Source organism: Passer domesticus, chromosome 6 (assembly GCF_036417665.1).
Source record: "Passer domesticus isolate bPasDom1 chromosome 6, bPasDom1.hap1, whole genome shotgun sequence".
NCBI classification, from domain to species: domain Eukaryota; kingdom Metazoa; phylum Chordata; class Aves; order Passeriformes; family Passeridae; genus Passer; species Passer domesticus.
This window is the reverse complement of record NC_087479.1, coordinates 72,982,629-73,004,532: the sequence shown is the minus strand read 5'-3', so window position 1 is coordinate 73,004,532 and position 21,904 is coordinate 72,982,629. Positions and strand designations below refer to the sequence as shown.

The 21,904-nt window shown below is 49.0% G+C and overlaps 4 long non-coding RNA genes across 8 annotated transcripts; all 4 read left to right on the top strand.

The window, feature by feature from the left end:
* The first annotated feature begins 1,449 nt into the window (after positions 1-1,449).
* On the top strand, positions 1,450-2,786 carry LOC135304023 (uncharacterized). The gene is made up of 3 exons (XR_010365460.1): positions 1,450-1,590; positions 1,703-1,844; positions 2,161-2,786. It is a non-coding gene; the product is annotated as an uncharacterized LOC135304023 (long non-coding RNA).
* Positions 2,787-7,811: 5,025 nt separating this feature from the next.
* Positions 7,812-9,493, top strand: LOC135304019 (uncharacterized). 3 transcript variants are annotated; one of them, XR_010365456.1, is made up of 3 exons: positions 7,812-8,048; positions 8,160-8,301; positions 8,936-9,493. It is a non-coding gene; the product is annotated as an uncharacterized LOC135304019 (long non-coding RNA). The 3 variants fall into 3 exon arrangements; XR_010365455.1 differs by having other exon boundaries at positions 8,892-9,493; XR_010365454.1 differs by lacking the exon at positions 8,936-9,493 and adding an exon at positions 8,619-8,825 and having other exon boundaries at positions 7,813-8,048.
* Positions 9,494-11,020: 1,527 nt separating this feature from the next.
* On the top strand, positions 11,021-12,701 carry LOC135304017 (uncharacterized). Of its 3 annotated transcripts, none has more exons than XR_010365453.1 (3): positions 11,021-11,256; positions 11,368-11,509; positions 12,144-12,701. It is a non-coding gene; the product is annotated as an uncharacterized LOC135304017 (long non-coding RNA). The 3 variants fall into 3 exon arrangements; XR_010365452.1 differs by having other exon boundaries at positions 12,100-12,701; XR_010365451.1 differs by lacking the exon at positions 12,144-12,701 and adding an exon at positions 11,827-12,033 and having other exon boundaries at positions 11,022-11,256.
* A 1,531-nt stretch (positions 12,702-14,232) lies between these two features.
* LOC135304016 (uncharacterized) lies at positions 14,233-15,210 on the top strand. The gene is made up of 3 exons (XR_010365450.1): positions 14,233-14,464; positions 14,576-14,717; positions 15,034-15,210. It is a non-coding gene; the product is annotated as an uncharacterized LOC135304016 (long non-coding RNA).
* The last annotated feature ends 6,694 nt before the right edge of the window (positions 15,211-21,904 follow it).

Genomic DNA, 21,904 nt, shown 5'->3' with positions numbered 1-21,904 from the left:
TGCCGACAAAATAAAACCAAGCACAGTCAATATCAACAGCACAATAATGGGATGGCATATACTGTTTAGGACCCCTGCGGCATTATGAGACCAACCGAAAAGGGTATCCCACTGGATGTCACTCTGCAAATGCCAGTGGCTCAGCTGAGAGCTCTGGCAGTGACTGACACTGCACTGAGAGGGGCCACAGTCCTGCAAGGGTCTTTCATCAGGAGCAAAGAGCAGCCTGGAGGGTGGGCAATGCTGGATCTGTACCACTGCGTGCTCATCCTTCACCTGAATGTGGAGCTGCCCCCAAAGTTGCCATGGATCACTTTTTCTTTTTCTCCTCTTGGGTATATTTTGGAGCAGCTGTTCTATGTGGCTTTTGATGGTGATCCTGTGGCAAGCAGCCATTTGCCTGCTGTGCTATCCTCACAACTAATACTAACTCCTCATTCCCTCTAGTTTTATTTGGGGTTTTTGATCTATTTGTTGGACTGGTTTGCCTGGGTTTGTTTGTTTGCATGGGTTTTTGTCTGATTTGGTTTGAGGATTTTGTTTGCTTTTTTAGAAATGACTGGTGAAGTTTTCCAAACTCAAGAAAATGTAAAGCAGGCTTGAATTTGCAGAAATTCCTTTGGGCTGGGTTGAGCTGCATCCCCCAGGCTCAGGATCACTAGTATATTTTCAGGTTTTCCTCTGCATATCAGCCTGCCCAGAATCTGCTTGGTGTTTCACAAACGGAGAAGACAATGGACATTGTGCCAAGCTTCCTTTCCAACAGAAAAACCTGGGTCAGCATGACAGAAAAGAAAAAACAAAAAAATCACCAGTTAGAAGAGAACCAGTGTCCCACCATCTTCCCCTCCACTGTTATTAATTTTGTACATTTAGAGGCAAACGTGGGTCTAAAGCTTGCATCTCTCAGTTCCTGATGCTATTTGCTACCCTGCAGCCTTGACTGGCCCTGATGTGACTGACTGCTGGGCAAGTGGGACTGGGGATGCTCAGCCTGGAGAGAGGAGACACTGGGAGGCCTCACTGTGGCTCTGCAGGACTGGAAGGGTCCCGCAGGAAAGAAGGGGACAGAGTGTTCAGCAGGGCCTGTGCTGACAGGACAAGGGGGGATGGCTTTCAACTGCAGCAGGTTGATTGAAGCTGCATCTAGGGAAGCTGCTCTTTTCCACTGGGGGTGGTGGGGCACTGGCCCAGGCTGTGCACAGAGGCTGTGCATGCCCCATCCTTGGCAACAGGGCTCTGAGCAGCACGCTCTGGGGGAAGACTGCTCAGCTGGGAACAAGATGTTGTTCTTCAGGCTCCCTTGCAAGCCCAACCGTTCAGGGACTCCATCATTCCATGGTCTCCACTGTCCACTTCAGATGGAGCCTGGGAACTGTGATGTCACAGCCCACGCTCCAGCTGGAACGTCCAGCGCCCAGCAAAGGGCACAACACAACCATTGGCCATTGTGTTTGCACACTCTTCACCCTGCTCCTGCCCACTCTGCTGGTCACCTGCCCCCTGGTAAGCCCATCACTCCTGAAAGATCCTTAGTGCCTGGATTTTTTCATCCAGGCCTGCAGGATGCTGCCATTTGTCCTGAGGAAGGTATGGTGCCATTCCATGGAGGTGGACACTCCCCACCTGCCAAGGTGGGCTGGAGCTCTGTGGGGATGGAGTGGGACAGGGACCCCACTCTGAGGTTTTGCTACATCTGCAGGCTGTACCAGACAGAGAGGAGGAGATGGAGGTAGATGCAAAGATTGATATAGAGGAGGAGATGGAGGTGGATGTGGATGAGGAGGAAGAGATGGACGTTGATATGGACGAGTCCATTGAGGACATGGACATTGATTAAGAAGGTGAGGAAGAGGCCATGATCTTGGCATGAAGAGCAATGCCAGCAGCAGGACAGGCAGAGTGGGTCTCCTGCTGCCAGGCTGGGGCTGGGCTGGGTGCTCCCTGCTCAGGGACATTGTAGCCAGGGCACTGGATTCTGGTGGCCATCCACAGCCTGTCCTGTGCCTGCTTTGCTCCACACAAGCTCCATGCCAGACCCAGCCAGGCTCAGTTCTGCTAGCAGAGTCCTGCTGCTGGGCCAGCTGTGCCAGCCCAGGGGCACATGCAAGAGCCCTCTGTGCCTGACTGGAGTGACCGTGGCATTTGCTTTTCTTCCAGGTGCGATGGACATCACAGAGACACCACCCTTTTGTATATATGTTCTTCAGTTTGTTGTTTTTCTTTAGAATATAGAGTTTAGGGCAATGTTCGACTTCTGTAAATACCTTTCCCATAGTTTTGCTACGTAGGTTTTTATATATATACATGTTCTATCGATGGTTGTTGTTACAAATATTCTTGCAATGTAAATATGTTCTGTAGTTTTGCTGCTGTTTTTCTGTAATAAACAAATTTTATTTTTCACACCCCAGTTCTCCTTGCATTTGCTTCAGGCACAGGCAGCATTTTGCAAAGTTGTAGTTTCCACTTGCTCCAGGTTCCCAGGGCTGGAGGTCACAAGTAGATGAAGGGGAAAAAATCCACAATTAAGAGTGTCCATGACACCCAGAGCCAAAAGAAGCCCAGGGGATCCGAAAAGAGGGAAGCACGTGCTCCAAACAACAGCAGAAATGAAGTGAGAGCTCTGGAGGGAACAAAAAACGAGGCAGCCTGAAGAAAGGAAAAAACGTCTCCCCACAAGGTGTTTTGCTTTTTTTTCATTGAGAGTCTCTTGTATCATGTGGTGGAAACCCAGAAAAATAAAGGTCAGGAGAAGCATGGTTTATTGGGAACATTGCTGCATAGTAGACAATCCTTGTGCAAATCAGTCCATGCAGCACTCACATATTGAATTGCTTCTCTTCCTGGGGATGCAGAGTTGCTTTATTTACTCCAAGCAAGATTTTCTCCCTCCTCCCTGGCAAAGAACAAGCTCCCATCCTGGCAAGCGCTCGCTGCTTTCCTTAACACTCATCACAGCCATGCTAAGGAGAGTGGAGCAGGTTAATTTATCACTTGTTGCAAGTTCTAAGTCCTTCTTAGATAAGGACCATGCTCAGCTGAGTGACAGTGAAGCAAAATGGCAAGCCAGGAATACATTGCCCTGCACACAACATCCTCCATTCCCATGGATGGTTTCTCACTGGCACACAGGAGGAAGGAAGGAACACAAATGCATCATTGTACATCAAGTCATACGTGTTGAGGGATGAACAGATCTCACGGGGATATGGAAACCCCCCCTGAAAACCAGTTCAGAGAAATCCTGAGCTGTTTTGTGGTCCTAGGCATGAAGATTTAGGCTCAGGATCTTCCACAGGTGCTCAGCAGGCAGTAGGATTGCGGCTGGATGTCACTCTGGAAATGCCAGTGGCTCAGCTGAGAGCTCTGGCAGTGACTGACACTGCACTGAGAGGGGCCACAGTCCTGCAAGGGTCTTTCATCAGGAGCAAAGAGCAGCCTGGAGGGTGGGCAATGCTGGATCTGCACCACTGCGTGCTCATCCTTCACCTGAATGTGGAGCTGCCCCCAAAGTTGCCATGGATCACTTTTTCTTTTTCTCCTCTTGGGTATATTTTGGAGCAGCTGTTCTATGTGGCTTTTGATGGTGATCCTGTGGCAAGCAGCCATTTGCCTGCTGTGCTATCCTCACAACTAATACTAACTCCTCATTCCCTCTAGTTTTATTTGGGGTTTTTGATCTATTTGTTGGACTAGTTTGCGTGGGTTTGTTTGTTTGTATGGGTTTTTGTCTGATTTGGTTTGAGGATTTTGTTTGCTTTTTTAGAAATGACTGGTGAAGTTTTCCAAACTCAAGAAAATGTAAAGCAGGCTTGACTTTGCAGAAATTCCTTTGGGCTGGGTTGAGCTGCATCCCCCAGGCTCAGGATCACTAGTATATTTTCAGGTTTTCCTCTGCATATCAGCCTGCCCAGAATCTGCTTGGTGTTTCACAAATGGAGAAGACAATGGACATTGTGCCAAGCTTCCTTTCCAACAGAAAAACCTGGGTCAGCATGACAGAAAAGAAAAAACAAAAAATCACCAGTTAGAAGAGAACCAGTGTCCCACCATCTTCCCCTCCACTGTTATTAATTTTGTACATTTAGAGGCAAACGTGGGTCTAAAGCTTGCATCTCTCAGTTCCTGATGCTATTTGCTACCCTGCAGCCTTGACTGGCCCTGATGTGACTGACAGCTGGGCAAGTGGGACTGGGGATGCTCAGCCTGGAGAGAGGAGACACTGGGAGGCCTCACTGTGGCTCTGCAGGACTGGAAGGGTCCCGCAGGAAAGAAGGGGACAGAGTGTTCAGCAGGGCCTGTGCTGACAGGACAAGTGGGGATGGCTTTCAAGTGCAGCAGGTTGATTGAAGCTGCATCTAGGGAAGCTGCTCTTTTCCACTGGGGGTGGTGGGGCACTGGCCCAGGCTGTGCACAGAGGCTGTGCATGCCCCATCCTTGGCAACAGGGCTCTGAGCAGCACGCTCTGGGGGAAGACTGCTCAGCTGGGAACAAGATGTTTTTCTTCAGGCTCCCTTGCAAGCCCAACCGTTCAGGGACTCCATCATTCCATGGTCTCCACTGTCCACTTCAGATGGAGCCTGGGAACTGTGATGTCACAGCCCACGCTCCAGCTGGAACGTCCAGCGCCCAGCAAAGGGCACAACACAACCCTTGGCCGCTGTGTTTGCACACTCTTCACCCTGCTACTGCCCACTCTGCTGGTCACCTGCCCCCTGATAACCCCATCACTCCTGAAAGATCCTGAGTGCCTGGATTTTGTCATCCAGCCCTGCAGGATGCTCCCATTTGTTCTGAGGAAGGTATGGTGCCATTCCATGGAGGTGGACACTCCCACCTGCCCGGGTGGACTGGAGCTCTGTGGGGATGGAGTGGGACAGGGACCCACTCTGAGGTTTTGCTACCTCTGCAGACTGTCCCAGACAGAGAGGAGGAGATGGAGGTGGATATTGAGATTGATAGAGAGGAGGAGATGGAGACGGAGGGAGCAGACACTGGAGAGGAGGAGATGGAGGTGGATGTGGAGGTGGAGGAAGAGATGGACGTTGATATGGACGAGTCCATTGAGGACATGGACATTGATTAAAAAGGTGAGGAAGAGGCCATGATCTTGGCATGAAGAGCAATGCCAGCAGCAGGACAGGCAGAGTGGGTCTCCTGCTGCCAGGCTGGGGCTGGGCTGGGTGCTCCCTGCTCAGGGACATTGTAGCCAGGGCACTGGATTCTGGTGGCCATCCACAGCCTGTCCTGTGCCTGCTTTGCTCCACACAAGCTCCATGCCAGACCCAGCCAGGCTCAGTTCTGCTAGCAGAGTCCTGCTGCTGGGCCAGCATGTGCCAGCCTGGGGGCACATGCAAGAGCCCTCTGTGCCTGACTGGAGTGACCGTGGCATTTGCTTTTCTTCCAGGTGCGATGGACATCACAGAGACACCACCCTTTTGTATATATGTTCTTCAGTTTGTTGTTTTTCTTTAGAATATAGATTGTAGGGCTATTTTTGACTTGTGTAAATACGTTTCCCATAGATTTGTTAGGTAGGTTTTTCTGTATATATGTTCTATCGATTGTTGCTGTTACAAATATTCTTACAATGTAAACATGTTCTGTATTTTTGCTGCTGTTCTTCTGTAATAAACAAATTTTATTTTTCACACCCCAGTTCTCCTTGCATTTGCTTCAGGCACAGGCAGCATTTTGCCAAGTTGTAGTTTCCACTTGCTCCAGGTTCCCAGGGCTGGAGGTCACAAGTAGATGAAGGGGAAAAAATCCACAATTAAGAGTGTCCATGACACCCAGAGCCAAAGAAGCCCAGGGGATCAGGAAAGAGGGAAGCACGTGCTCCAAACAACAGCAGAAATGTAGAGAGAGCTCTGGAGGGAACAAAAGAATGATGAAGCCTGAAGAAAGGAAAAAACGTCTCCCCACAAGGTGTTTTGCTTTTTTTTCATTGAGAGTCTCTTGTATCATGTGGTGGAAACCCAGAAAAATAAAGGTCAGGAGAAGCATGGTTTATTGGGAACATTGCTGCATAGTAGACAATCCTTGTGCAAATCAGTCCATGCAGCACTCACATATTGAATTGCTTCTCTTCCTGGGGATGCAGAGTTGCTTTATTTACTCCAAGCAAGATTTTCTCCCTCCTCCCTGGCAAAGAACAAGCTCCCATCCTGGCAAGCGCTCGCTGCTTTCCTTAACACTCATCACAGCCATGCTAAGGAGAGTGGAGCAGGTTAATTTATCACTTGTTGCAAGTTCTAAGTCCTTCTTAGATAAGGACCATGCTCAGCTGAGTGACAGTGAAGCAAAATGGCAAGCCAGGAATACATTGCCCTGCACACAACATCCTCCATTCCCATGGATGGTTTCTCACTGGCACACAGGAGGAAGGAAGGAACACAAATGCATCATTGTACATCAAGTCATACGTGTTGAGGGATGAACAGATCTCACGGGGATATGGAAACCCCCCCTGAAAACCAGTTCAGAGAAATCCTGAGCTGTTTTGTGGTCCTAGGCATGAAGATTTAGGCTCAGGATCTTCCACAGGTGCTCAGCAGGCAGTAGGATTGCGGCTGGATGTCACTCTGGAAATGCCAGTGGCTCAGCTGAGAGCTCTGGCAGTGACTGACACTGCACTGAGAGGGGCCACAGTCCTGCAAGGGTCTTTCATCAGGAGCAAAGAGCAGCCTGGAGGGTGGGCAATGCTGGATCTGCACCACTGCGTGCTCATCCTTCACCTGAATGTGGAGCTGCCCCCAAAGTTGCCATGGATCACTTTTTCTTTTTCTCCTCTTGGGTATATTTTGGAGCAGCTGTTCTATGTGGCTTTTGATGGTGATCCTGTGGCAAGCAGCCATTTGCCTGCTGTGCTATCCTCACAACTAATACTAACTCCTCATTCCCTCTAGTTTTATTTGGGGTTTTTGATCTATTTGTTGGACTGGTTTGCCTGGGTTTGTTTGTTTGCATGGGTTTTTGTCTGATTTGGTTTGAGGATTTTGTTTGCTTTTTTAGAAATGACTGGTGAAGTTTTCCAAACTCAAGAAAATGTAAAGCAGGCTTGACTTTGCAGAAATTCCTTTGGGCTGGGTTGAGCTGCATCCCCCAGGCTCAGGATCACTAGTATATTTTCAGGTTTTCCTCTGCATATCAGCCTGCCCAGAATCTGCTTGGTGTTTCACAAATGGAGAAGACAATGGACATTGTGCCAAGCTTCCTTTCCAACAGAAAAACCTGGGTCAGCATGACAGAAAAGAAGAAACAAAAAATCACCGGTTAGAAGAGAACCAGTGTCCCACCATCTTCCCCTCCACTGTTATTAATTTTGTACATTTAGAGGCAAACATGGGTCTAAAGCTTGCATCTCTCAGTTCCTGATGCTATTTGCTACCCTGCAGCCTTGACTGGCCCTGATGTGACTGACTGCTGGGCAAGTGGGACTGGGGATGCTCAGCCTGGAGAGAGGAGACACTCACTGTGGCTCTGCAGGACTGGAAGGGTCCTGCAGGAAAGAAGGGGACAGAGTGTTCAGCAGGGCCTGTGCTGACAGGACAAGTGGGGATGGCTTTCAAGTGCAGCAGGTTGATTGAAGCTGCATCTAGGGAAGCTGCTCTTTTCCACTGGGGGTGGGTGGTGGGGCACTGGCCCAGGCTGTGCACAGAGGCTGTGCATGCCCCATCCTTGGCAACAGGGCTCTGAGCAGCACGCTCTGGGGGAAGACTGCTCAGCTGGGAACAAGATGTTGTTCTTCAGGCTCCCTTGCAAGCCCAACCGTTCAGGGACTCCATCATTCCATGGTCTCCACTGTCCACTTCAGATGGAGCCTGGGAACTGTGATGTCACAGCCCACGCTCCAGCTGGAACGTCCAGCGCCCAGCAAAGGGCACAACACAACCATTGGCCGCTGTGTTTGCACACTATTCACCTTGCTCCTGCCCACTCTGCTTGTCACCTGCCCCCTGATAAGCCCATCACTCCTGAAAGATTCTTAGTGCCTGGATTTTGTCATCCAGGCCTGCAGGATGCTCCCATTTGTTCTGAGGAAGGTATGGTGCCATTCCATGGAGGTGGACACTCCCACCTGCCTGGGTGGGCTGGAGCTCTGTGGGGATGGAGTGGGACAGGGACCCCACTCTGAGGTTTTGCTACCTCTGCAGGCTGTCCCAGACGGAGAGGAGGAGATGGAGGTAGATGCAAAGATTGATATGGAGGTGGAGATGGAGGTGGATGTGGATGTGGAAGAAGAGATGGACGTTGATATGGACGAGTCCATTGAGGACATGGACATTGATTAAAAAGGTGAGGAAGAGGCCATGATCTTGGCATGAAGAGCAATGCCAGCAGCAGGACAGGCAGAGTGGGTCTCCTGCTGCCAGGCTGGGGCTGGGCTGGGTGCTCCCTGCTCAGGGACATTGTAGCCAGGGCACTGGATTCTGGTGGCCATCCACAGCCTGTCCTGTGCCTGCTTTGCTCCACACAAGCTCCATGCCAGACCCAGCCAGGCTCAGTTCTGCTAGCAGAGTCCTGCTGCTGGGCCAGCATGTGCCAGCCTGGGGGCACATGCAAGAGCCCTCTGTGCCTGACTGGAGTGACCGTGGCATTTGCTTTTCTTCCAGGTGCGATGGACATCACAGAGACACCACCCTTTTGTATATATGTTCTTCAGTTTGTTGTTTTTCTTTAGAATATAGATTGTAGGGCTATTTTTGACTTGTGTAAATACGTTTCCCATAGATTTGTTAGGTAGGTTTTTCTGTATATATGTTCTATCGATTGTTGCTGTTACAAATATTCTTACAATGTAAACATGTTCTGTATTTTTGCTGCTGTTCTTCTGTAATAAACAAATTTTATTTTTCACACCCCAGTTCTCCTTGCATTTGCTTCAGGCACAGGCAGCATTTTGCCAAGTTGTAGTTTCCACTTGCTCCAGGTTCCCAGGGCTGGAGGTCACAAGTAGATGAAGGGGAAAAAATCCACAATTAAGAGTGTCCATGACACCCAGAGCCAAAGAAGCCCAGGGGATCAGGAAAGAGGGAAGCACGTGCTCCAAACAACAGCAGAAATGTAGAGAGAGCTCTGGAGGGAACAAAAGAATGATGAAGCCTGAAGAAAGGAAAAAACGTCTCCCCACAAGGTGTTTTGCTTTTTTTTCATTGAGAGTCTCTTGTATCATGTGGTGGAAACCCAGAAAAATAAAGGTCAGGAGAAGCATGGTTTATTGGGAACATTGCTGCATAGTAGACAATCCTTGTGCAAATCAGTCCATGCAGCACTCACATATTGAATTGCTTCTCTTCCTGGGGATGCAGAGTTGCTTTATTTACTCCAAGCAAGATTTTCTCCCTCCTCCCTGGCAAAGAACAAGCTCCCATCCTGGCAAGCGCTCGCTGCTTTCCTTAACACTCATCACAGCCATGCTAAGGAGAGTGGAGCAGGTTAATTTATCACTTGTTGCAAGTTCTAAGTCCTTCTTAGATAAGGACCATGCTCAGCTGAGTGACAGTGAAGCAAAATGGCAAGCCAGGAATACATTGCCCTGCACACAACATCCTCCATTCCCATGGATGGTTTCTCACTGGCACACAGGAGGAAGGAAGGAACACAAATGCATCATTGTACATCAAGTCATACGTGTTGAGGGATGAACAGATCTCACGGGGATATGGAAACCCCCCCTGAAAACCAGTTCAGAGAAATCCTGAGCTGTTTTGTGGTCCTAGGCATGAAGATTTAGGCTCAGGATCTTCCACAGGTGCTCAGCAGGCAGTAGGATTGCGGCTGGATGTCACTCTGGAAATGCCAGTGGCTCAGCTGAGAGCTCTGGCAGTGACTGACACTGCACTGAGAGGGGCCACAGTCCTGCAAGGGTCTTTCATCAGGAGCAAAGAGCAGCCTGGAGGGTGGGCAATGCTGGATCTGCACCACTGCGTGCTCATCCTTCACCTGAATGTGGAGCTGCCCCCAAAGTTGCCATGGATCACTTTTTCTTTTTCTCCTCTTGGGTATATTTTGGAGCAGCTGTTCTATGTGGCTTTTGATGGTGATCCTGTGGCAAGCAGCCATTTGCCTGCTGTGCTATCCTCACAACTAATACTAACTCCTCATTCCCTCTAGTTTTATTTGGGGTTTTTGATCTATTTGTTGGACTGGTTTGCCTGGGTTTGTTTGTTTGCATGGGTTTTTGTCTGATTTGGTTTGAGGATTTTGTTTGCTTTTTTAGAAATGACTGGTGAAGTTTTCCAAACTCAAGAAAATGTAAAGCAGGCTTGACTTTGCAGAAATTCCTTTGGGCTGGGTTGAGCTGCATCCCCCAGGCTCAGGATCACTAGTATATTTTCAGGTTTTCCTCTGCATATCAGCCTGCCCAGAATCTGCTTGGTGTTTCACAAATGGAGAAGACAATGGACATTGTGCCAAGCTTCCTTTCCAACAGAAAAACCTGGGTCAGCATGACAGAAAAGAAGAAACAAAAAATCACCGGTTAGAAGAGAACCAGTGTCCCACCATCTTCCCCTCCACTGTTATTAATTTTGTACATTTAGAGGCAAACATGGGTCTAAAGCTTGCATCTCTCAGTTCCTGATGCTATTTGCTACCCTGCAGCCTTGACTGGCCCTGATGTGACTGACTGCTGGGCAAGTGGGACTGGGGATGCTCAGCCTGGAGAGAGGAGACACTCACTGTGGCTCTGCAGGACTGGAAGGGTCCTGCAGGAAAGAAGGGGACAGAGTGTTCAGCAGGGCCTGTGCTGACAGGACAAGTGGGGATGGCTTTCAAGTGCAGCAGGTTGATTGAAGCTGCATCTAGGGAAGCTGCTCTTTTCCACTGGGGGTGGGTGGTGGGGCACTGGCCCAGGCTGTGCACAGAGGCTGTGCATGCCCCATCCTTGGCAACAGGGCTCTGAGCAGCACGCTCTGGGGGAAGACTGCTCAGCTGGGAACAAGATGTTGTTCTTCAGGCTCCCTTGCAAGCCCAACCGTTCAGGGACTCCATCATTCCATGGTCTCCACTGTCCACTTCAGATGGAGCCTGGGAACTGTGATGTCACAGCCCACGCTCCAGCTGGAACGTCCAGCGCCCAGCAAAGGGCACAACACAACCATTGGCCGCTGTGTTTGCACACTATTCACCTTGCTCCTGCCCACTCTGCTTGTCACCTGCCCCCTGATAAGCCCATCACTCCTGAAAGATTCTTAGTGCCTGGATTTTGTCATCCAGGCCTGCAGGATGCTCCCATTTGTTCTGAGGAAGGTATGGTGCCATTCCATGGAGGTGGACACTCCCACCTGCCTGGGTGGGCTGGAGCTCTGTGGGGATGGAGTGGGACAGGGACCCCACTCTGAGGTTTTGCTACCTCTGCAGGCTGTCCCAGACGGAGAGGAGGAGATGGAGGTAGATGCAAAGATTGATATGGAGGTGGAGATGGAGGTGGATGTGGATGTGGAAGAAGAGATGGACGTTGATATGGACGAGTCCATTGAGGACATGGACATTGATTAAAAAGGTGAGGAAGAGGCCATGATCTTGGCATGAAGAGCAATGCCAGCAGCAGGACAGGCAGAGTGGGTCTCCTGCTGCCAGGCTGGGGCTGGGCTGGGTGCTCCCTGCTCAGGGACATTGTAGCCAGGGCACTGGATTCTGGTGGCCATCCACAGCCTGTCCTGTGCCTGCTTTGCTCCACACAAGCTCCATGCCAGACCCAGCCAGGCTCAGTTCTGCTAGCAGAGTCCTGCTGCTGGGCCAGCATGTGCCAGCCTGGGGGCACATGCAAGAGCCCTCTGTGCCTGACTGGAGTGACCGTGGCATTTGCTTTTCTTCCAGGTGCGATGGACATCACAGAGACACCACCCTTTTGTATATATGTTCTTCAGTTTGTTGTTTTTCTTTAGAATATAGATTGTAGGGCTATTTTTGACTTGTGTAAATACGTTTCCCATAGATTTGTTAGGTAGGTTTTTCTGTATATATGTTCTATCGATTGTTGCTGTTACAAATATTCTTACAATGTAAACATGTTCTGTATTTTTGCTGCTGTTCTTCTGTAATAAACAAATTTTATTTTTCACACCCCAGTTCTCCTTGCATTTGCTTCAGGCACAGGCAGCATTTTGCCAAGTTGTAGTTTCCACTTGCTCCAGGTTCCCAGGGCTGGAGGTCACAAGTAGATGAAGGGGAAAAAATCCACAATTAAGAGTGTCCATGACACCCAGAGCCAAAGAAGCCCAGGGGATCAGGAAAGAGGGAAGCACGTGCTCCAAACAACAGCAGAAATGTAGAGAGAGCTCTGGAGGGAACAAAAGAATGATGAAGCCTGAAGAAAGGAAAAAACGTCTCCCCACAAGGTGTTTTGCTTTTTTTTCATTGAGAGTCTCTTGTATCATGTGGTGGAAACCCAGAAAAATAAAGGTCAGGAGAAGCATGGTTTATTGGGAACATTGCTGCATAGTAGACAATCCTTGTGCAAATCAGTCCATGCAGCACTCACATATTGAATTGCTTCTCTTCCTGGGGATGCAGAGTTGCTTTATTTACTCCAAGCAAGATTTTCTCCCTCCTCCCTGGCAAAGAACAAGCTCCCATCCTGGCAAGCGCTCGCTGCTTTCCTTAACACTCATCACAGCCATGCTAAGGAGAGTGGAGCAGGTTAATTTATCACTTGTTGCAAGTTCTAAGTCCTTCTTAGATAAGGACCATGCTCAGCTGAGTGACAGTGAAGCAAAATGGCAAGCCAGGAATACATTGCCCTGCACACAACATCCTCCATTCCCATGGATGGTTTCTCACTGGCACACAGGAGGAAGGAAGGAACACAAATGCATCATTGTACATCAAGTCATACGTGTTGAGGGATGAACAGATCTCACGGGGATATGGAAACCCCCCCTGAAAACCAGTTCAGAGAAATCCTGAGCTGTTTTGTGGTCCTAGGCATGAAGATTTAGGCTCAGGATCTTCCACAGGTGCTCAGCAGGCAGTAGGATTGCGGCTGGATGTCACTCTGGAAATGCCAGTGGCTCAGCTGAGAGCTCTGGCAGTGACTGACACTGCACTGAGAGGGGCCACAGTCCTGCAAGGGTCTTTCATCAGGAGCAAAGAGCAGCCTGGAGGGTGGGCAATGCTGGATCTGCACCACTGCGTGCTCATCCTTCACCTGAATGTGGAGCTGCCCCCAAAGTTGCCATGGATCACTTTTTCTTTTTCTCCTCTTGGGTATATTTTGGAGCAGCTGTTCTATGTGGCTTTTGATGGTGATCCTGTGGCAAGCAGCCATTTGCCTGCTGTGCTATCCTCACAACTAATACTAACTCCTCATTCCCTCTAGTTTTATTTGGGGTTTTTGATCTATTTGTTGGACTGGTTTGCCTGGGTTTGTTTGTTTGCATGGGTTTTTGTCTGATTTGGTTTGAGGATTTTGTTTGCTTTTTTAGAAATGACTGGTGAAGTTTTCCAAACTCAAGAAAATGTAAAGCAGGCTTGACTTTGCAGAAATTCCTTTGGGCTGGGTTGAGCTGCATCCCCCAGGCTCAGGATCACTAGTATATTTTCAGGTTTTCCTCTGCATATCAGCCTGCCCAGAATCTGCTTGGTGTTTCACAAATGGAGAAGACAATGGACATTGTGCCAAGCTTCCTTTCCAACAGAAAAACCTGGGTCAGCATGACAGAAAAGAAGAAACAAAAAATCACCGGTTAGAAGAGAACCAGTGTCCCACCATCTTCCCCTCCACTGTTATTAATTTTGTACATTTAGAGGCAAACATGGGTCTAAAGCTTGCATCTCTCAGTTCCTGATGCTATTTGCTACCCTGCAGCCTTGACTGGCCCTGATGTGACTGACTGCTGGGCAAGTGGGACTGGGGATGCTCAGCCTGGAGAGAGGAGACACTCACTGTGGCTCTGCAGGACTGGAAGGGTCCTGCAGGAAAGAAGGGGACAGAGTGTTCAGCAGGGCCTGTGCTGACAGGACAAGTGGGGATGGCTTTCAAGTGCAGCAGGTTGATTGAAGCTGCATCTAGGGAAGCTGCTCTTTTCCACTGGGGGTGGGTGGTGGGGCACTGGCCCAGGCTGTGCACAGAGGCTGTGCATGCCCCATCCTTGGCAACAGGGCTCTGAGCAGCACGCTCTGGGGGAAGACTGCTCAGCTGGGAACAAGATGTTGTTCTTCAGGCTCCCTTGCAAGCCCAACCGTTCAGGGACTCCATCATTCCATGGTCTCCACTGTCCACTTCAGATGGAGCCTGGGAACTGTGATGTCACAGCCCACGCTCCAGCTGGAACGTCCAGCGCCCAGCAAAGGGCACAACACAACCATTGGCCGCTGTGTTTGCACACTATTCACCTTGCTCCTGCCCACTCTGCTTGTCACCTGCCCCCTGATAAGCCCATCACTCCTGAAAGATTCTTAGTGCCTGGATTTTGTCATCCAGGCCTGCAGGATGCTCCCATTTGTTCTGAGGAAGGTATGGTGCCATTCCATGGAGGTGGACACTCCCACCTGCCTGGGTGGGCTGGAGCTCTGTGGGGATGGAGTGGGACAGGGACCCCACTCTGAGGTTTTGCTACCTCTGCAGGCTGTCCCAGACGGAGAGGAGGAGATGGAGGTAGATGCAAAGATTGATATGGAGGTGGAGATGGAGGTGGATGTGGATGTGGAAGAAGAGATGGACGTTGATATGGACGAGTCCATTGAGGACATGGACATTGATTAAAAAGGTGAGGAAGAGGCCATGATCTTGGCATGAAGAGCAATGCCAGCAGCAGGACAGGCAGAGTGGGTCTCCTGCTGCCAGGCTGGGGCTGGGCTGGGTGCTCCCTGCTCAGGGACATTGTAGCCAGGGCACTGGATTCTGGTGGCCATCCACAGCCTGTCCTGTGCCTGCTTTGCTCCACACAAGCTCCATGCCAGACCCAGCCAGGCTCAGTTCTGCTAGCAGAGTCCTGCTGCTGGGCCAGCTGTGCCAGCCTAGGGGCACATGCAAGAGCCCTCTGTGCCTGACTGGAGTGACCGTGCCATTTGCTTTTCTTCCAGGTGCGATGGACATCACAGAGACATCACCCTTTTGTATATACGTTCTACAGTTTGTTGTTTTTCTTTAGAATATAGAGTTTAGGGCAATTTTTGACTTCTGTAAATACGTTTCCCATAGTTTTGCTAGGTAGGTTTTTATGTATATATGTTTTATCGATTGTTGTTGTTGCAAATATTCTTACAATGTAAATATCTTCTGTATTTTTGCTGTTGTTTTTCTGTAATAAACAAATTTTATTTTTCACACCCCAGTTCTCCTTGCATTTGCTTCAGGCACAGGCAGCATTTTGCAAAGTTGTAGTTTCCACTTGCTCCAGGTTCCCAGGGCTGGAGGTCCCTGGCATAGCCACCCCAGGAGTGGGGGTCCCTGTGCACAGAGGGATCCCGCTGACAGAGGTGAGCCTCTCCTTGCAGTTTCTCTGGACACACTTGGGAGCTGTAGGGGCAAAGCCCAGCGTGCCCTGGCCCACGGATCCCATGTTGGAGCAGGGCTGAGCCTGTGTGCTCCTGCAGAGCCTCAGCCATGGCTCTTCCCTGGGCAGCCCCAGGGCTAAGGAGGGTGCACTGGGCTGTGGGCAAGCCCTGCTCCTGGGCACCCTGAGGGGCTGGAGCCAGCCTGGAGGGAGCCTCAGCCCTACATGGACCAAAATTTCCTTTGGAAACTCCCTCTGTCCACAGACTCTGGTGAGCACAAGAATTGATCCTCCTAGTTCAAGGTGTGACGTTCATTGGCACAAATGTGTCCCTTGCACTTTCTAGCACAGCAAATGTCAGTGCTTGTAATCCCTGTTCTGCACACTCTGCTCAGGCAGCAAAACATCTGAACCTGAGGGAACATCTTGAATTAGCACCAACCTGCAGAGAGCTCCAGGGGGAGAACCTACCCCCAAGCACCCAGAGAAATACTTGACACTGATAGTCTGGGGCAGAGCTGAAACTAAAGTATTTTAATGCCAAGAGAGAGGAATTTTTATTGCTGAATTCATTCAGCAAGAACAAGAATGGGAGCTTTTGGTCTCCTCACCTGCCACAGATGTGTATTGCCAAGGTTTGCTTCTGGCTTATGACTGATTTTGATGAATCTGTTCAGAACTCTGATGCTGTTCCTGGCTAAGGTGCAGAGATGATATTTCAGAGCCAGATGAGCTCAGCACATCTTGTGCAATGCAGAATGTCCAGAGCCAGACATTCAGGCCATGCAAACTGATAAGTTTTCATCTCTGTGCAAAGATCAGTATTAGGACATCAATGATGTACCACACACTTCTCAGAGCTGTCCCTTTCATCCAGCTCTCCCAGTCACTTCACAGACTTCACTCCAAGCAGTTTCTGATAAAGCTCAGTAGCACATGGGATTTAATCCTGGTTTTTCTTCATCTTCTCCAGAGCTACCTCCAGACACGGTGTGTGGGCACTGTCTGACAGCAGCAGCATTAACGTGTCACCTCTCTGACACTGAGGTTCATGTCACAACTTTTCATCAAAAGCAGCAAATCAATGATTCCCACTGGGTCCCACACAGCTCCATGGGGAGTTTGTGTGGCTGCAGTACCAGCACCATCCCTGGTCCTCAGGAATTTCAGGAGGAGATAGAGAAGGAACCAGCCATTCACAGGGAAGAACATCCATTTGCAGGGCCCAGATCCCCACAACAGAGTCCCCAGACTCTGCATTTACACCTTGGCCTCTGTGCCTTACTTTTCCTCTCACTAAAGTCCTGCCAGTTTCCCTCATGCTCAGGTTCCCAAGGTAATTCAAAGCAGCTTTAGGAGCAGGGATAGGTGATGGGAACTGTCCTAAGGCTTGACAAATTCTCAGGCCTCACAATTCCAGCCAATGAGAGAGGAAAATCATGCATGAAAGAGGTGTGAAATCAAAGCAGTAATCAAATTGAGGTATAATGAGAGCAGCTGAAGAGGTTTCCAATGTTCAGAACAAGATTAGCAGCGCCAGGCACAGGAGGGATGTGACATTTTCCCCGCTGCAACAACTCTGTGATGCAAATTGCATCTCAAATCCTCCTCCCCAGCTCTGGGACCTGTTCAGCCACAAACGTGGTGCTGAATTTTTAAAGCAAAGTGGAAGCTGGTCAGAGAGCTGGTTTGCAAATAAAAATCACAGAGGGCAGTTTGGAAGCACCAGCTGGAGCAGAGAGAGGCAGAGCCTGGCCCCGAGGTGCAGCACAGCCAAACATGCCTGAAACTCTAAGAAATTAAAGAATTTGCCACTTGTTTTCCCTCAGGAGCTACAGAAGGTGCTTTATGGAATCCCTGCCTCCTTCACACTGTATCAGCATGCAGGAGAGTGCAGGGATGAAGATTACAGCACCTTCTGCTGCTGCTTCCATCTCCTGACTCAAATCTCACCAAAATCTGTCACTATTGGGCCTTCCCAAAGTCTCAGATTCACTTGGTCCTTTCAGGATTTCGGTTCTGAGGAGCATGAAGGGAGATAAAGGCACTTGCAGACACCAGAGATGCAATTGGTGCCTGAGGTGCATTTCACTGCCCAGGTTAGTGCCTCTAAAACCATCAAAAGCAGCCCCTTGGACAGCACCAAGCCAAGAGCAGAAGACCAGGGCCTGCACATGGCTGGAAATGCCATTGTTTAATATTCCTCTCCCAGTCTCTCATTTCATGGTGCCATTGCAGGGGTTAATCCCATCACTCAGCAGCAATTCTTGGCAATCAGCTTCAGATGGATTTTTAGTGCTGAGCAAATAAGAGGCAATTTTACTTTGTCTCCAATGAATGAAATTTCACCTAAATCAGACAAACTCTGTGTGCTGAGGCTGGTCAGGCACTAACCACGGCCAGGTCCCCAAGCCTGGATGTCAAACTGCTCTGATATTGAAAAGTTCAATTTATTTGGCTTTGTGTACAAGATGATTCTCTCTCAAAAGAATTGGGATCCATAGAATTGCATTTCCAAGCACTAAACTCAGACCAGCCACAAAGTGCACAAGAGACAAGAAAAGAAATAAAGATTTCTAAGGAGATGGAAATTGAATGCTGAGGTTTTTCCATTATAGAAAGTTCCATAAATTATCACCTGCCAGTTCCTTGCCTTCACTTGTGTGGCCACCACTGAATACACTCACAGATAAGAAAATGTTTGTCCTCCTGAAAACTGGGACTAGAAGTAGAAAAAGGCTCAGATATCTGAATTAAAAGGCAACATAATGAAAAGAGCTTCCTCATAAGAGCAAGATATGATGGACAGCAGGAATGGCTGAAGCCAGCAGAGCTAAGTCCATGAACTATTCATGCTACAAAGATTTCTGACAAAACCTCCAATAACCCAAAAGCAATGTTTTGTCGGACACAGCTGATAGGAACCCTGTGCATTTAATTCAGTCATTGACAGCAAATGGAGATCAGCTTGAAGCTCCTTTGGTCCACTACTACTTAATTTTTTTCACCTAGCAAATGAAATTACATCTACTCTTTGGGAAGAAATTACTGCTTTGAGAGGTTCAAGGCAAAGAGTTTCTTCCCATACCCACTCGTAATCAGTCACCAAGAGAAATATTTTCTAAAAAGGTCTCTTCAAAATTTTGGAGTGACTTTCAACATAAAGAACTTGGTTATTTTGCTCAAAATGATAAGGGAATTGAATTGGGCTCCCTCAGCTTAAAAAGAAGTGTTTCTTCCTAGTTCTTCACAAAGAGGAACAAAACACTTGCAGCAAACTGAAGGGAGGAAGAGGTTCCTTTCCCCTGAGCTGCACAATAGGAGACAATTTTGTCGCCAAGAGGGAATAAACCCCAGCCAATTTCCAGGGTTTTTTTGTGTAAGGGAAAAGCTCTGAGGATCGCAGCTGTGGGAGACACAGAGAGGGAGGAGCAGGGATCTGCTGGGGGTTTTTGGGCTGGGGGACAGATGAAAGACATGTTCAAGCAAAACCTGTGAGAGCTCAAGACTCCATCCCTCAGAGGAGAAACTCAGTTTGACCCAAATGCCATTCAAATCCAACAAGCATTGAGGCATTTCCCGAAACTCTGCTGGGCCATCAGGTACCCCCCAAATCACTCTGTGGGACCAGGGCAGCAGTCCCTGGCACGGCACAGAGATGCTCCCCTGGGAAGCTGCCTGCATTGCCCGTGGGACTCAAGATCTACTTCTGAAGACCCCAACATCCAAAAAACTCCACACTAAAAGCCTTTAATTTGGGCTTTCACTTCTCCACTTGTCTGTTGTCACTAGGCAGCTGCTCCAGTTCAACACCCTTCTGATGGGTACAAATGTTCTCCTAATTTCCAGCCTAAACAGGAAGTTACTTCCATTCATTCTTCTCTAAGTACTGGGAGCTTGTACCTGATTTGCTCTTCCTCTCCTAGTGTGCATTTGTGCAGATAAAATGCCTAAGCCAGGAGCATTTCCTTCTTTAAATCATGTCATTTATTTCATTCCCATATAGTTGCACGGATTTAGCACTGGCTCAACACTCAGAATGTTGACAGCACAAAGTCCAGTTCTCACACCAACTCCTCCAAGTTTTGGACCAATTCTGCAAAGAAGGAAATACAGCAAAGAAATTCCAAACAGGAGCCCTAATAAAGATAATAAAATGCCACATGCCTATGTTTGCTGCAGGGAAGAACAGTGCTATTTATTCAATCATTACAAACAATTAAAGCAGCAGAGGGGAGGAAGACAGTGCTATCGTTGGCAGCTCCCCAGTCCTCTGCCCCTGGCATGAATTTCACAAAGCACAAATCTCCCAGCAGAAATCCCTCAGCAATTGATTTCCTCCTCGTGGAACACAGCAGGCACACACCCTGGCTTTCCTGGCCAGAAATGAAGAATTTGCCTCGATGTTTTTCCCAGGCACACAGCTGTGATGTCAAATCCCCCTCCCTGCCCTGCCAGGAGATTCCTCAAGTGACAAGTTTCTGTAGGGTGACAACCCTCTGGAGAGGCACAGAGAGCTTTGTGTCAGTGTAAGGCACCCCCACAAGGGCACATCCCTCATTCAGGCTCCATCTTTGTTCACAAGCAGTTCCCAGCAGAAAATTCGCAGTGATTGCATTTCCCCAGAACAGGTAATTTCAAGCACATTTTTCTCTTGAGCTGTTCTGCCTTTCACAAAAGCAGCGTGCCAGGGATTGCTTTGGAGCATCAGGAAACACAGCAACACCCAACAGCCAAGACCATCCAAAGGCACTTATCAGCTCATCCCTACATCTCCTGGACTCACTTGAATGCCCGGGAGAGTCTGAAAAGCCAACTGTTTTCCAAGAAACTTGTTGTTTGTTGTGCAATTGAAAGGTAAATGACAGGGACAACCAGCCCCACACAGGTGCCTCAGGCAGGGCAAGGAGCAGGAGGGATCCATCCCTAACAGGCAGAGGTGCAGCTCAAGTGATGCTCACTCTCTATTTGGGGTTGCTTTTTGTTGCTTTTACATTAACAATGCATCTCCACACCACAACTGTTCTCCCTCCCTGCAGCCACATGGAAAAAATTCAGTGGTCTCTCACCTCTTTCTGTCCTCTCTTTGCCTGAAATAATTTTTTCCCTCATACAACCAGCAAAACAGGGTTTGTTTTCATGCTGGAAATAAGTCCACAAACTCTTGACTGATTTCAATAAGGAGAACATCACTACAAACCACCCATTACGCAGATGCCCCAAGGCAGCAAGGGAGGGAAATTTGACAACAGAGGTGGCAACACCAGCCGTGGGTAACAGCATCACATTCTGCCTCTCTCACGGATGCTCTTCTTTCCAGTCCAGAAAATTCCCTGTCCTTTTTAGGGCTGTAGAAGGCTGCTGTCTGCCCCACAAAATGAGGAGCAAACCAAGCAGCAATGCTGCAGAACATCTCTGTTCCTATGATATTATTCTGCTGAAGCCATAAATTTGCAGAAGAATGGGCACTGCCAACTCCTGATTGCAGAGGAGGGAGTTCGTCACATGCTCCTTGTAAATTAGGATTTATCAGAGATGGAGAATTGATTGCCAAGCAACCTGCAGAGACAAAACTGCTCTGCAGTTTTCCAGGACTCACTGAGCAGTACAAAAAGGTTATTGATGCAGTTGGGGAGTGTTTCTGTACAGGATGTGCACCTCCTGACATCCCAGGCAGGGAAAAAATTACTTAACATTTGCAAGGAGAAAGCAATTCTTATTTAAAAAAAAAATAAAAAAAAAAAAATAGAAAATCAACTTCATGGCAAAGAGCCTCAGTAAGAGTTTGCAGAATTTGGTGAAAACAGGTCATTTACAAGGAAATAATTTTCATCTGCCTTCAAGTGGAGTTGTGAAGCAGGTGGAGATGGAGATGTCTCAGGCACTGAGTGTGCTCCTTACTGACAAAATGACACTGATATTACCAAATATTAGAAGTGAAAAACCTCAGTGATAACTCAGCCCTCCAACACAAAACACCTTCTCCCACGCAGTCAGCACTTGTCTGAAATCATTCCCCTTGGCAGGAGGCCCTGCATGGCCTGGCTGCAGCCATCGTGCTGCTCCTACTCCCTCCCAGCATGATCCCAGTATGGTCCCAGTACAGCCCAGTCACTCCTACTCCTGGCATCCCCTCTCTGCATTCCGCCCTGTCCCGGCTCCATCTCCGCTCCTCCCGCAGGCTGCGAGGGCTTCGGAAACGGGGGAGGAGGAGGAGGGAGGGAGGAAGAGATTGAGCGGGAGAGGAGAGAGGGAACCACGCCGCTCCGGCGCTTCCTGAACCCGCAGCGCCCTCCTGCCAGGGAGCTGTGCAGAGCCACAAGGTCCCCTGAGCCTCCTCCTCTCCAGGCTGAGCCCCTTTCCCAGCTCGCTCAGCCCCTCTGGCTGTTCCAGCCGGGACAGAACACTAGTGCTACACAGAGAGCAAGGGACAGACCTGACAGAGTTGCCTCTAGCAC